The sequence below is a fragment of the Babylonia areolata genome, chromosome 2 (genome assembly GCF_041734735.1).
Source record: "Babylonia areolata isolate BAREFJ2019XMU chromosome 2, ASM4173473v1, whole genome shotgun sequence".
NCBI classification, from domain to species: domain Eukaryota; kingdom Metazoa; phylum Mollusca; class Gastropoda; order Neogastropoda; family Buccinidae; genus Babylonia; species Babylonia areolata.
Window position 1 is genome coordinate 33,685,514 of NC_134877.1, and position 15,000 is coordinate 33,700,513.

At 45.9% G+C, this 15,000-nt stretch overlaps 1 protein-coding gene and 1 pseudogene across 1 annotated transcript in view; one reads left to right on the forward strand and one right to left on the reverse strand.

The window, feature by feature from the left end:
* The window catches only part of LOC143277289 (secretin receptor-like), a 296,984-nt gene that overhangs the window by 205,859 nt on the left and 76,125 nt on the right, over positions 1 to 15,000 (reverse strand). The gene's annotated exons all lie outside the window — the stretch shown is intronic.
* Positions 13,860 to 13,975, forward strand: LOC143279589 (5S ribosomal RNA; annotated as a pseudogene).

Sequence of the window (15,000 nt, forward strand, 5' to 3'; positions counted from 1 at the left end):
GTGGTGGTGGTAATGGTAGGGGTAGTGCGGTGAAGGACTGTAGGGGTTGACGGAGGCGGACGACGACGACGACGACGATGATGATGATGATGATGATGATGACGATGATGTCTGGCGGCTGAGAGTTTTTGTCGAAGACTTGAAGGAAGGGGAGCATGGAGGAGAGGGGGGAGGGGGGGGGGGGCTGGTCGATGGGGCTGAAGGCTCAGCTGTGTGTTCAACAGTTCATTGCTCCCAATTACGTGTACGCAGAGGTCCAGTCCTGCCGACCGAGCGACGACGCCCAACACGCCAGATTTCCTCCCCCCCCCCCCCTTCTCAATTGCTACTATCCCCATATTATGCGTAGGGCAGTGCCCTCAATCACCTGGGGTGCTCCATTCAGGGACAGCCTCCAAACAGACAAAGAGTGGCCGTTCTTCGTTGCTGCCCCACAATCCACAGGCCAATACGGGCATGCAGCGAATCACGTGCCCTCAACCGCAGCAGAGTTTGCAGGCCGTTTCCGTGTCGCACTGAGGGCGTGATGATAATGATCACTGAAGGCGATATCGTGGCGGTACTGAAGTAGGGATACAAGGTTTATGGGAGACAAACAAAAGGAGATAGGGCGGGGGAGCCTGAGATAGGCATGGCGAGACTGACACAGAGACTGTCTCGCTCCGAGGAGGTGATGATAATAATCATTGAAGGAGATATTGTGGTGGCACTGAAGTGGGGATACAAGGTTTAGGGGGAAAGAAAGGAGATAGGGTGGGGGAGCTTGAGACAGGCATAGTTAGACAGATACAGAAGCAAACACAGATATAAGGTTACAGACAGACAGATAGACAGACAGGTGGATGGTGATTAAAAGGATGGATAGATGATGGGCGAACAGATGGAAAGGAACAGGCACATCCCCCTCAACCCATGCACTGTACAAAAGCTACCTCTTAGCACTACGTCCACCCAACCAGGTCCATCACGTCCACCCAACCAGGTCCATCACGTCCACCCAACCAGATCCATCACGTCCACCAAACCAGGTCCATCACGTCCACCCAACCAGATCCATCACGTCCACCCAACCAGATCCATCACGTCCACCCATCCAGGTCCATCGCCCTCTGTATCGCAACAGAGCTGCCCAGTGACCAAGAAAAAAAAGAGGAAGACCAAGACCATCAGCAGACATACCTCTCTGATCTGGCCTCGTCTTTCATTCCATACCAATCGACTTCTGCCCCCACATCCTCCCCCCCCCCCCCCCCCCCAAATCAAATAAAACTATGGTGCTTAGAGCCTCGCCCACTAAGGCCATCTCAAGGCTATCGCCACGTTAATACCTACTACAAGTCAAGCGTAAAAAAAACCCAATAAAAACAAGTAACCGCTTTAAACTTTCCACTCAGAGTTTTAAAAAAAAAAACACTTCCATAGTGTAAAACCTTCAAATCAGATTTTAAATGTTCACCTTTCAAGAAAGCCATCAGCGTCCACGGAGGGACATCACGAAACAAAGTCTTCAGAGAAACCGCCGTATAATGTCTGTGTCTAACGTCATGCAGATCCCAACAGTCAAGGAGCACGTGTTTCACGGTGAGAAGCTCATCACAGGGAATATTTGAGGGGCCTCCTTCCCCTTCGACGAGTAAGAATGAGTAGTATAAAAAAAATAATAATAATAATAATAAAAGTGTGCCCCACGCGCAGTCTACACAGCACAGACTCCTCCTTTCTGTTCTTCACCACCGATGGGAGGGTCTCTTTTAGTTCTGGATTGATTTGGAACAGCTTGTTGACCGTCTTGCCAAAGATCTTTAACGTAAGTGTTCACCTTCTGCTTCATGTCTGTGTAAGGTACGAAGGATCTCGATAATTCTTTCTTTACAACATTCTTGGCCAGCTGGTCTGCCCTTTCGTTACCACGAATACCAACATGGCCGGGAACCCAGGCCAACACATCATATCCTTTCTTCGTTACGAGAGTAAAAGCATCGTAGAATTCCAGCAGTTCCCGTCCCCCGTGACTAGTTTCAGTTTCAGTAGCTCAAGGAGGCGTCACTGCGTTCGGACAAATCCATATACGCTACACCACATCTGCCAAGCAGATGCCTGACCAGCGGCGTAGCCTAACGCGTTTAGTCAGGCCTTGAAAAAAAAAACGTGACCAGTACTGACCAGTGACAAGCCCAAGCGGGACTGGGCAGAAGACACACCAATTAAAGAGGGAAAATGTAATGATCATTTTTGTTTTTATTAACAGAATAGGCAATAATCAATCAAGTTTATGAACAGAATACGTAACGAGCTAGTCAGTTTATGAAGATGCAGCGTCATTATTCAAACGAACGTGTGTGTATTCATTTTGGCAGTTTTGTGTTTTTTTTTTTTTTTTTTTTTTTTTGTTTTAAACTGTCCGTGCTTTTTTTATTTATTGCTTGTGATTGCCGATGAGACTATCTGTTGGTGGGGGGTTGGGGGCATTGCAGTGCAGGTGATTTTGTGTGTGTGTGTGTGTGTGTGTGTGTGTGTGTGTGTGTGTGTGTGTGAGGGAGACAGACAGACAGACAGACAGGTGAAAAGAGAAAGACGTCGCCCAGCAAAACTCTGTAATCCACCCCTTAGAGCTGGAGACAGTTGGTGAGCTTATTTTCAGGGTTGCCAGAAAGCCGTTTCTTAGCAAATACAAGCACCGTTGGTGAAAATGTCTTCACGTGTGTGCGTGGGCTCGCCCACACATGCTCTCTCTCTCTCTCTCTCTCTCTCTCTCTCTCTCTCTCTCTCTCTCTCCATTGTGAACGTACGACCAATGTATATCCCGTTCTAATCCGTTCCATCTCTCTGTTTATCTCTCTCTTTCCCTCTTTGTATGTCTGATCCTGTCCCGTTTGCAATTTATCCCACAGACAAAAAAAGGAGAAATGAATAAATAAATAAATAAAATAAATTGCGCGTGCGCGCAGACGCAGACACACACATACACACACACACACACACACACACACACACACACACACACAGACGCATAAAACGCACACTCCAATGTAATATACGTCTCGTTCTCCGTCAGTCAGACGTTCTCATTCATAAAGATTCTTCGAGCCCTGTTTCGTCTGTCACCTCATCAATCTCCGCAATGAACAAAAACGTGGCACCACCAGTTTTTTTGTTTGTTTTTTGTTTGGGGGGGAGCGTGTTTGCAACAGCAGTAACTGTCTTTACTTTCTCCCTAAGTGTCTGGCGAGACTAAACAATGCAATTTAACTCGACAGTGTTTTGCAAGCATTGTCTGTGAAAGAAACAGTTGCGGTTGTTGCTGACAGCGTTGCTCGTTCTGTGAGAGAGGGGAGAGAGAGAGAGAGAGAAAGAAAACACAAACACACACACACACACACACACACACACACACACACACACACGTGTAAACGCTTTAGTCTGACTGAATGCATCACACGGCTTTGGGATGTCGTTTCCAGTGCTGAGCCTCATGTTTACATTTGCGAGAAGCGCACGCGCGCGCACACACACACACACACTCCCCCCCCTCCGCCCCACAGAGAGAGAGAGAGAGAGAGGGAGAGAGAGAGATGGCTCAATTGTACAGGCCTTGGCCCTTCACAAAGGGCGTGCACAAACAGAATTAATCACTAACTTAAACTCTGCTCCCTAATGGCAAGAGCTTTATGTACGAAGCTCACAACATTCATCACTACTGACAGAGAGAGAGAGAAGCGGGGGGTGGGGGGGGAGGAGGTGAGAGAGAGAGAGAAATCTCAGACCCAGATGTTTTATTCATAAGCACTACAGCCCTTAGATGAGGGACCACACATGAAGAAATGAGGGCCACACACTGATTCACACAGAATGTTAATGTTATCACAAATAACACTTCTCCCTTTAAACGTATTCTATAGAGTGATTTGTTTCAACAGTATTTTCATTTGTAGATGGCAATACCTGGACAAGTTTAAAAAAAAAACATTGCTGCTGTTTTGTTGCTGATTTGTTGCTGATTTTTTTCTGGATTTATTTGTTCTGTAATAATCTCTCAGTGTTGAACACTCAAGCACAAAATGGACTTCCATCTCATTTTGATTCTGTACGAATATGGACACAAATTAGAGAGAGACGCGGGATGGGGGGAGAGAGAGAGAGAGACAGACAGAGACAGACAGAGCACTGAAACGGGAAAAGGGGGTTGGGTAGGTGGAGAGGGAGATATCAGTGACAGGAGCATTCCTCTTGCAGCAGCAGCGGAAACCTTTTCGTGAAATTAATGACACCAACATCTTACACGAATCAGAATTGTCAAGATCTGACTTCATGCATCATACGTCGGCTGCTTTGCTGTCAACTAGATTTTATTCTAAGCGCAATCAACTTCACGAAAACAGCCCCTGGCTGTATTTTTGTTTCACTCAGCTCAGTGTCACTTGTGTTTCATTCAGTTTCACTCAGTATCGTTTGCAAGACAAAGATGACTGGTCACATGAGTTGTCGTGCACTGTGAAAAGCTGTGGAGTATTCTGTAGTATTGTGCGCGGTGCTGGGTCATGCTGCACTATACGTTGACGCACTGTGCTGTAATGTGGTCCGCTATGCTGTGTCGTAATGTGCTGCAGGTTGCTGCGAATTAATGCAATGTCCTCTACTGTGCTGTGCTGAACTGTGCCATATTGTACTGTGCTATTATACATACTCGGTTGTGTTTTGCCGTGCTGTGCTGCACTGTATCTTGCTATACTTTGCTGATAATGTACTCTGCTGCTTAACGCTGTTGTTAACTCCGCTGCTCTGTGTCGTACTGTGCTGCACTGTCCTGAACTGTGCCAGCTTGTCTGCCCCCTCGCTGGTGCCAGGATCGAAAGGAGGCAGAGGGCGCCCCAAACAGTGTAGTTTCTTCCTCCCTGCCTGTAAACCAAGAGAGAGAGGCAGAAAAGATGAAGAAACTTCCAGCACAAAGATTCCACCCCGTGGGGAGGATATCCGACTGCGTCACAGTTTAAAGAGCAAGCCCCTGCTGTTGATCATCTCTGTGGGAGGACATCTCTTAGCGACAGTGTTCACAGACAGAACAGGACTGGTGAAAGCTGCACGCATACTCTAGTTATTGAAGATGCTTGTTGAATGATCTCTTAGCGACAGTGTTCACAGACAGAACAAGACTGGTGAAAGCTGCATGCATACTCTAGTTATTGAAGATGCTTGTTGAATGATCTCTTAGCGACAGTGTTCACAGACAGAACAGGACTGTTGAAAGCTGCACGCATACTCTAGTTATTGAAGATGCTTGTTGAATGATCTCTTAGCGACAGTGTTCACAGACAGAACAGGACTGGTGAAAGCTGCACGCATACTCTAGTTATTGGAGATGCTTGCTGAATGATCTCTAAGCGACAGTGTTCACAGACAGAACAGGACTGGTGAAAGCTGCACGCATACTCTAGTTATTGGAGATGCTTGCTGAATGATCTCTAAGCGACAGTGTTCACAGACAGAACAGGACTGGTGAAAGCTGCACGCATACTCTAGTTATTGAAGATGCTTGTTGAATGATCTCTTAGCGACAGTGTTCACAGACAGAACAGGACTGTTGAAAGCTGCACGCATACTCAAGTTAATGAAGATGCTTGTTGAATGATCTCTTAGCGACAGTGTTCACAGACAGAACAGGACTGGTGAAAGCTGTACGCATACTCTAGTTATTGAAGATGCTTGTTGAATGATCTCTTAGCGACAGTGTTCACAGACAGAACAGGACTGTTGAAAGCTGTACGCATACTCTGGTTATTGAAGATGCTTAATGAATGATCTCTTAGCGACAGTGTTCACAGACAGAACAGGACTGGTGAAAGCTGTACGCATACTCTGGTTATTGAAGATGCTTTTTGAATGATCTCTTAGCGACAGTGTTACAGACAGAACAGGACTGTTGAAAGCTGTACGCATACTCTGGTTATTGAAGATGCTTGTTGAATGATCTCTTAGCGACAGTGTTCACAGACAGAACAGGGCTGTTGAAAGCTGCACGCATACTCTAGTTATTGAAGATGCTTGTTGAATGATCTCTTAGCGACAGTGTTCACAGACAGAACAGGACTGGTGAAAGCTGCACGCATACTCTAGTTATTGAAGATGGTTGTTGAATGATCTCTTTGCGACAGTGTTCACAGACAGAACAGGACTGGTGAAAGCTGTACGCATACTCTAGTTATTGAAGATGGTTGTTGAATGATCTCTTTGCGACAGTGTTCACAGACAGAACAGGGCTGTTGAAAGCTGTACGCATACTCTAGTTATTGAAGATGCTTGTTGAATGATCTCTTAGCGACAGTGTTCACAGACAGAACAGGACTGTTGAAAGCTGCACGCATTCTCTACTTATGCTTGTTTTATGGAATGATATCATAGCTGCAGTGCTATAGACAGACAAGGTGAAAGCTGCACGCGTTCTCTAGGTATTGAATACGCTTGTTAAATGGAATAATTTCGTAGTGACAGTGTTCACAGACAGAACAGGACTGGTGAAAGCTGCACACATACTCTAGTTAATGAAGATGCTTATTAAATTGAATGATCTCTTAGCGCCACTGTTCACAGACAGACAGAACAGGACTGGTGAAAGCTGCACACATACTCTAGTTATTGAAGACGTTTGTTTTATGGAATGAGTGTAGCGTATATGGATTTGTCCGAACGCAGTGACGCCTCCTTGAGCTACTGAAACTGAAACTGAAACTTTATGGAATGATATCATAGCTGCGGTGCTTTTGACAGACAAGGTGAAAGCTGCACGCATTCTCTAGCTACTGAATACGCTTGTTAAATGGAATGATTTCGTAGTGACAGCGTTCACAGACAGAACAGGACTGGTGAAAACTGCACGCATTCTACAGTTGTTAGATGGAGTTATCCCTTATCAACAGTGTTCACAGACAGAGCAGGACAGATGAAAGCTGTATGCATACTCTGGTTATTGAAGATGCTTGTTTAATAGAACGATAGCGACAGTGTTAACAGACTAGACCAGACAGACCAGGTGAAAGCTGTACGCATTATCTAGATACTGAAGATGTGTGTTTAACTCACTCAGTACGGCCAGTCCTCTCTTCTCCGCTACACAGACCCCTCGGATGTCCAGTGGGTGTCTGAATGACCCAACCTTTAGCTTCCGTCGTCAGAATTGTGGTATTCTTTGTCAACATTCACCTCTTCAGTATAAGAGCCTTCCGCTTGCAATATTTTGATGATGGTAATTGGGGTGAAACGCTGTTAACGTCGTCTCTTTCGCCGTTCGTATGGAGAGAGTTAATAGAACGATAGCGACAGTGTTAACAGACAGACTAGACAGACCAGGTGAAAGCTGTACGCATTCTCTAGGTACTGAAGCTGTGTGTTTAATGGAATGATATCTTAGCGGCGGTGTTCATAGACAGACAGACAGACAAGACAGACAAGACAGACCAGGTGAATGCTGCACGCATCCTCTATTGAAGAGGCTTGTTGTAAAAAGGAATGATGAGCATTGCCAAACATGACGAAAGTTGTGTGGTGTAGAATGCCTTCCCTGCCTGCGCGCTGTCACGGGTAATTGGTTTTAGTGCTGCCGTAAAATCTGAAACGTTGCAAGCTGTAACTACCTCCTTTAACATTGCATGAAGTGTAGAGAGTGTATGAGAAAAAAGAGCGAGCGAGAGAGAGACGAGAGAGAGACGAAAGAGAGAGAGAGAGAGAGAGAGAGAGAGAGAGAGAGACGAGAGAGAGACGAAAGAGAGAGAGAAAGACAAAGAACAAAGAGAGTGAGTGAGACAGAAAGAAAAATAAAAACTTTAATAACGAGGAAAGGGCGGGAGGAGAGAAAGACAGCTAAGAAGAGGGGGGAGGGGGAGATGATTAATAAAAAAAAAACCCAAAAAACACAAACACCTTTTCTTATAATCTTCATCCTAGTGTGTGTGTGTGTGTGTGTCTGTCTGTCTCTCTGTATGTCTCTGTCTGTCTGTCTCTCTCTCTCTCTCCCTCTCTACCCCTACCCATCCTCACGCCTCCCAAAACGAAACAAAAGCAAAAACAAAAACAAGTACCACTCATCATCCTCCCAACATTCCATCCATGATAACAGCAAACAGCTAAGTGTGTCAGTAAGGTTAAGGGCAGGGAAGGAAGGAGGGGGTGGGGGTGGGGGCAGACAGGTAGGTGGGTGGATGGGTGGGTGGGTGGGCGGGTGGGTGCTGCTGGCTTGATGGCTTCAGAAAACTGCACAGTCTGGTGGGTGCAGACACTTTGGCACCAGGGAAGAGAAGCGCAGCTGAAGGAGTTCGTCAAGATGCTCTGAATGAAGGTGAAGGCTGTTGTTGTCGGAGTGGAGTCGGGTGGGTGCTGGTGAGTTGGGGGGACGGAGGGGGGTGTGGGAGAGGGAAGGAGAGGGAGGGGAAGAGAAGAGTGGGGGAGGACTCGGGGGGGGGGGGGGTGAGGGGGGGGGGGGGGTTCACGATGTATTGAGGGGGCTCTTTAGTAAGGAATGCCAAGACAAGAACATCATGTTGCCGTCAGTCAGGAAAGATTTAAGTCTTCTGAAAGACATGTGTGTTCATTAGCTTCTTTTTTTGTTGCCCCCCCCCCTCCCCTGCCCTCCCACCTCCCTCCCTTCTCCCCTCTTATCTTCTTCTTTGCTGTCTTTTGTTTCTTATCTTCTTCTTTGCTGTCTTTTGTTACTCTTTCTTTGCCCTTTCTTTCTTTTTTTCTTCCTCACCCCTGTTTTCAAACCTGTCATCTTCCTTCATATCTTTCTTCTTCACCTTCGCTTCATGCTTTTCCTTCCCTCATCTCACGCACTCCCCCTTTTACCCTCCTCCCTCAAACCCACCACCCTCCTCACACTCTCACTACCAACGCATCCCTCCACCCCCACTCCCTCTCTCTCTCTCACCCATCCATTCGCAGCATTCTCTCTGTCCCTCTATCAGCTTAAGAAAAGGCCAAAACACCATCGTAGCAAACATGTGTTTTGTTCTGCATTATCCGTATATTCTGTGTAGCTTATTCGGGATTAAAAGGCCATGCCAGTCTTGAATAAAAGCCGATTTGCGTTTTCACATTTCTTCTGCTCTTACTGCTGTGTGCACACGTCAAATGATCGGAAAAGGACAAGCCCGGTGCTTCCGTTTGTTTTTTTTGAGCAATGTCTGGGTTTGTTCCGGTGTACACCTGTTTGTCAGCTGAATCGGTAGCATAAGCAGCGTTGACTTACAGTTGGGCACCTTGTAAATGGATCGAGTTACATCTCAACTGTTTGTTGATCTTTTTTTTTAGCATTTACAAACGAACGGTTTATCGCTTCTCTGCAACGTTTTCTTCACGGTAAAGTGAACAATATACCTGTCCAGATCTGCGTTTATACCCCCACCCCCACCCCCCCCCCCCCCCCACCTGGCATCCTGACATCCCCCATTATCAGCGTGAAACAGTGAAACAGACCTACAGGAGGGAAGTGGGTCAGCAGGGGAACGAAGACACGAGCCGTAAAAAAAAAAAAAAAAAGTTATGGGTAAATGGTTTTATGGAGAGAAGACTAGCACGGAATGTCTAGCACGGAGTATCTAGCTACTACAACCCGCCGCTGTCAGTCCGGATCAGTTGAAGCGTCAAGTCTTCAGAGAGACAATGTGTTGGTATATTAGTTAGTTAGTTCGTTAGAAGGCCATTGTTCTTTTCCCCTGTTCTTCGTTGTCTTTCTCAGCCTCCCCCTTCCTCTTAACTCTCTCCATACGAACGGCGAAAGAGAAGACGTTAACAGCGTTTCATCCCAATTACCACCATCAAAATATTGCAAGTGGAAGGCTCTCATACTGAAGAGGTGAATGTTGACAAAGAATACCACAATTCTGACGACGGAAGCTAAAGGTTGGGTCATTCAGACACCCACTGAACATCCGAGGGGTCTGTGTAGAGGAGAAGAGAGGACTGGCCGTACTGAGTGAGTTAATTTGTTATTTTCGTCTCCCAGATCCTTCCACACGTTTTGGTTTCTTCATTTTCTTCTTCTGAGGGTGTTTTTGGTCCGATGTACGATTATGACTTATCATGCGTGCGCACGCGCAGCGCGATATGTGCGCACGCGTTTAGCTGCAGTTCTGTGTGTGTGTGTGTGTGTGTGTGTGTGTGTGTGTGTGTGTCTGTGTTTTTAGTATGTGAATGGATGCACGCGCGCTCGCGTGTGTGCATATGCATTAGAACTGAGTGCACGAACAAGCGTACAGTGCAGTGTCAGCAGCACACACATTCGCAACATAACAATCACGAATACGTTTCATACTTCAGAACTGACATGAACAAGGTACATAAGACTCGACCATGTCCTTTGTCAGTTTACTGTACTACGGAGCAACTAGCACTTGTCTGTCTAGACTTACCCCCCCCCCCCCCCTCTCTCTCTCTCTCTCTCTCACATACACACACACACTCCTAGGTCAGCACATATGGATTAACCCGGATCCCACGCGCAGCGACACTTTTATCGAAGCAACCCAAACGTGCGGGTGTGTCATATCTGTTTCAGCCATCGTTACAAACCGAACGACCCGAAAAAAAGAACTCTTCCAGGTTAATGTTGGGTTTTGAACTATTTCGCCCGTTGCAGCAGCAGTTTTTTTTTATCCCCTGATAAGCTTCAAATCTCTGTCTTCTCTTAGCGGGTTGATTGCTTCCAAACTCAAGTTGTGAGGGCGTTCCTAATCCCCATTTCTGTCGGTCTGTGTGTGTGTGTGTGTGTGTGTGTGTGTGTGTGTGTGTGTGAGTCTTCCTCGCTCACTGACTCTCTCGTTCCCTGTTTGTCTGTCTCAAAGACACGCAGAAAAAGAGGCATACACGATCGATCCCCAACAACTCTCCATCGTAAATGTGTGTGAGTGTGTGTGTGTGTGTGTGTGTGTGTGTGTGTGTGTGTGTGTGTGTGTGTGTGTGTGTGTGTGTGTGTCTGTATGTGTGTGTGTGTGTGTCGGGTGGGGGGGGGGGGCAGGGTAGGGGAGGGGGGGGATATATATATGTGTGTGTGTGTGTGTGTGTGTGTGTGTGTGTGTGTGTGCGCGCATGAAAGAGAGAGAGAGAGAGAGAACGAGAGAACGAACGAATTTTAATGAGGGAAACGGAATAAGCATGCACATGCTTTTTTTACATCCAGCCCTCAGGGTAAATAGAAATGAAATCAAAATACTCACAGGATATCAAACGGTTATATTAGTCCATACAAGACATTCATATACACTCAAATGCACAGTAAACATTTAAAGGTACATAATCATAATGCAATGCAAAAAATGCATATAAATGATAAAAAAGTGTAATATGAGAGAGAGAGACAGACAGACAGACAGAGAGAGACACACACAGAGAGAGACACAGAGAGAGAGAGAGAGAGAGAGAGAGAGAGAGAGAGAGAGAGAATGATGATGATGATGATGACGACGATGGCGATGATGAAGTACACGCATGACATTCAGATACACACAAATACATACGTAAACATTCAAATGTAAATGATGATAATGCCTGTAGTTGAAGACTGAAACAGAAAGGCAAAGCAATATTATGAGAAAATTTCGAACAAATTCATTCGAAGGTGTCAGCAACTTCTTTCATCAAATGAGCATGATGAGCATTTTTGATTTAATGAGGTGTGGTTATGCACACACACACACACACACACACACACACACACACACACACACACACAGAGAGAGAGAGAGAGAGAGAGAGAGAGAGAGAGAGAGAGAGAGACGGACGATAGTTATCAGTGAAGTCAACGGTTTGTAGTGTGCACGGGCATGGGCTTGTTAATTGAGCAGCGAGATAACTCTGCCTTCAAAGCGATGGCAGCTATCCATCCATTTTATCAAAGTGGACCTTCTTAGCCGAATGCTTTTGAAGACGGTAAAACCATCCTGACATCTTTCGTGTGTCAGTATCACGGCTGCTCCGTTGCCGCTGTTCTGCTGTTCTGCTGTTGCTGTTGTGACTATCATCAGTTCCGTTTCTCTCTGTTCAGCGTTCCCTCCTCTTCCTCCTCCAACTACTGCTGCTGCTACTGCCATTATTATTCATCACTACCACTAAAGCTGTCGTTGTTTATCGCGTGCACATTCACAAACATATGCTAACGTCATGAGCTGAATACACCGTGGAGCAAAGAGCAAAATAATAATGATGATGATGATGATGATGATGATGATGATGATGATACTGATGATGGCAGACGTGGCCTTCGCGGATATACCAGACAATAACACGGTAAAGGGACACGCCATTATGAGCATAATGATGATGGTTATGATTATCTTCCATCCATCCACCCAACCTCCTCCGCCATTTTCCAACATACATGATCATTTCTTTCAACGCTATCATCATCGTCGTCGTCGTCGTCTTCGTTGTCTTCATAGCTTATTTTTGTTTATTTGTTTGTTTTTCTGAGCACCGAAGATGATTTTGTCGGACACTTCATAGGGTACCTGGATTTCTTTCTGGAACAGAAGGGCCCACAGCGTTTACGATGATATTTGAGTCAAGTCTGGTAAGGCCTAGCGTCCGTCTCTCCATGTCTGTCTGAATGTATCTCCCTCCCCCTCCCTCCCTCCCCCCCCCCTCTCTCTCATATATATATATATATATATATATATATATATATACTGCTCAGAGCAAGTGGAATAAACCATTCTTGTTCTGATGCAATTCTCATATCCACATCACACACACTGTATGATATTTTCGACCATCAGAACACAAATCTAATATCTGTCGACAGCTCCGAAAACAGAGAATGGTTTGCATAAACGCCAGTGTATAACAAAAAAAAATCAACAGTCATGCATATAAAAAAAGCTCACTCTCACCTCGGGAGAAGCAAGCAAACCACGAGCGTGAAATGGAAGAATGAAAAGAAGGGAAGGAAAAAAAAAAAAAAAAAAAAAAAGATCTTAACGATGTTAATATTCCTCTCCAACAGCACAAGGTTCTGACGTGTTCTGGGTGTTCTTTCCGTTGTGTCAGAGGTTCTTTCATTGGGAATGTCCGACGATCCTTTGTTGTCTCGTCAGTTCCGCCTCCCTGAGGATCACGTCAGGGGCACTGATTGTCTCGTTAGTCAGGCCTGCTTTTACATGAGGCGTGTTCAACACGTTGGCACGCGGAGGAAGGAAAAAAAAAAAAAAAAAAACCGAAAGAAAAAAAATCACCCTGAATAACCCTCCTCCTTCCTTTTCCCGTTCATCTTTCCGTCCCTCTCATTTCTCTTCTTTCTCCCCCCCCCCCCCCCAATCTTCTCCCTCCCTCTTCTCCCTCCCCACCCATTTCTTTCTTCTTTATCGTCTTCCTCCTCATCCTCCTCCCCTTTCTTATCTTCTTCCTTTTCATCCTCCTCCTCCTGGCCTTTTATTCATCCGCTTCACTTTCCACCTTCTTTTCTTTCTTCCTCTCTTTTCCTTTCTCTTCCTCCTCGTCCTCTTTTTATTCCATTTCTTTTCCTTTTTTCTTCATGCTCCCCTTCTTGTGTAGTATATTGCTGTAGTATTAGTCTGACTTTGAGTTTGTGCAAATTACGATATATATATATATATATATATATCTGATAGTCGTGACCGACTATGACCATCAGAACAGCAGAGGAGGCAACTGCTGTTCCGACTATTTGGGCTAGAATTTGATTATAGAGGAGAGTGTCTTGCCCAAGTATATCCCCACTCTCTCGGTCAAGAGGGTTTTAGGACAGTCGGCGTTGGGATGGTTCCCAAAGGCTAACTGGCCCACAAGGCTGTAGCACTAAGAGCCAGTGCAATTTTGCCTCCTAGTGAGTCATGGTCCTTCACAAAAGACTAAGCTGTAAAAACGGCCATACCACGTTGAAAACACCGGTTCTCGTCTGATCACCGAAGTTAAGCAACGTCGTGCCCGGTTAGTACTTGGATGGGTGACCGCCTGGGAACGGGTGCTGTTGGCATTCCTTTATATATATATATATATATATATATATATATAGAGAGAGAGAGAGAGAGAGAGAGAGAGAGAGAATGTTGCTGTGGTAATTAGTATAATTAGTATGACTATTATAATTCCTATATTTCAATGTACATGTGGTCACACCCCTTCAGTATGGGGCTTTGGCCTTTATTTGAATAAAACATTTCGTTCGTGTGTGCTCCTCTTCCTCTTCGTTCACTTCTCTTCATCTCCCCTCTCGTCTAATGTCATAATGACGATCTACCCGATGTACACGAAGGCCGTATCGTTCGGGTTCTGGCTGAACCCCGAAACGTGTGCCCACCCCTTCCACACTCGCACGCACACTCGCAGACACGCACACTCGCACACACACACACACACACTCTCTCTCGTCTTCTCCAGCCACCAAACTTCCTACCGGGCCACTAATAATGGATATGAACCCAGCAGGTTCATGTAGCAGAGAAGCCAAAAACATGAGGCAGATGTGTGTGTGTGTGTGTGTGTGTGTGTGTGTGTGTGTGTGTGTGTGTGTGTGTGTGTATCTTAAAAGTTGGCCCCTTCACATACACACTATCACACGAGTTCTTCAAAGCTGTCTCTCTTCTCTCTCTTACATTTATGACAATTCTCTTCTTTTTTTTATTATTTAATCGTAGTTGTCTTCATCGTCTCTAGTTTTTCATGCTGCTGCTTCTTCTTCTTCATAGCATTTCATTGGCTCAACGACTGGGAGCGGTTCGCAGTGAGCTCCTATAAAACCTAAGAGTGGGTGGGCTGTATGTTCGTGGCCACTTTGCACCGTACTTTCGGGACAACTCTCTCTCGGTTCCCTCCCTTGTCCTTTGATCTTCGCGGCCGCGAGTCTGGGTTCCACTTTTAAAGGAATATGTCCACTCAAACGCTGTCCGCACGTTCTTCAACTCTTGTCCGTTCTGATCCTCTTGCTTGTCCCCCACCCCCACCCACCCCACTCACCTCACACGCACACAAGCTGACGCATGTACGGGCACGCGCGTATTT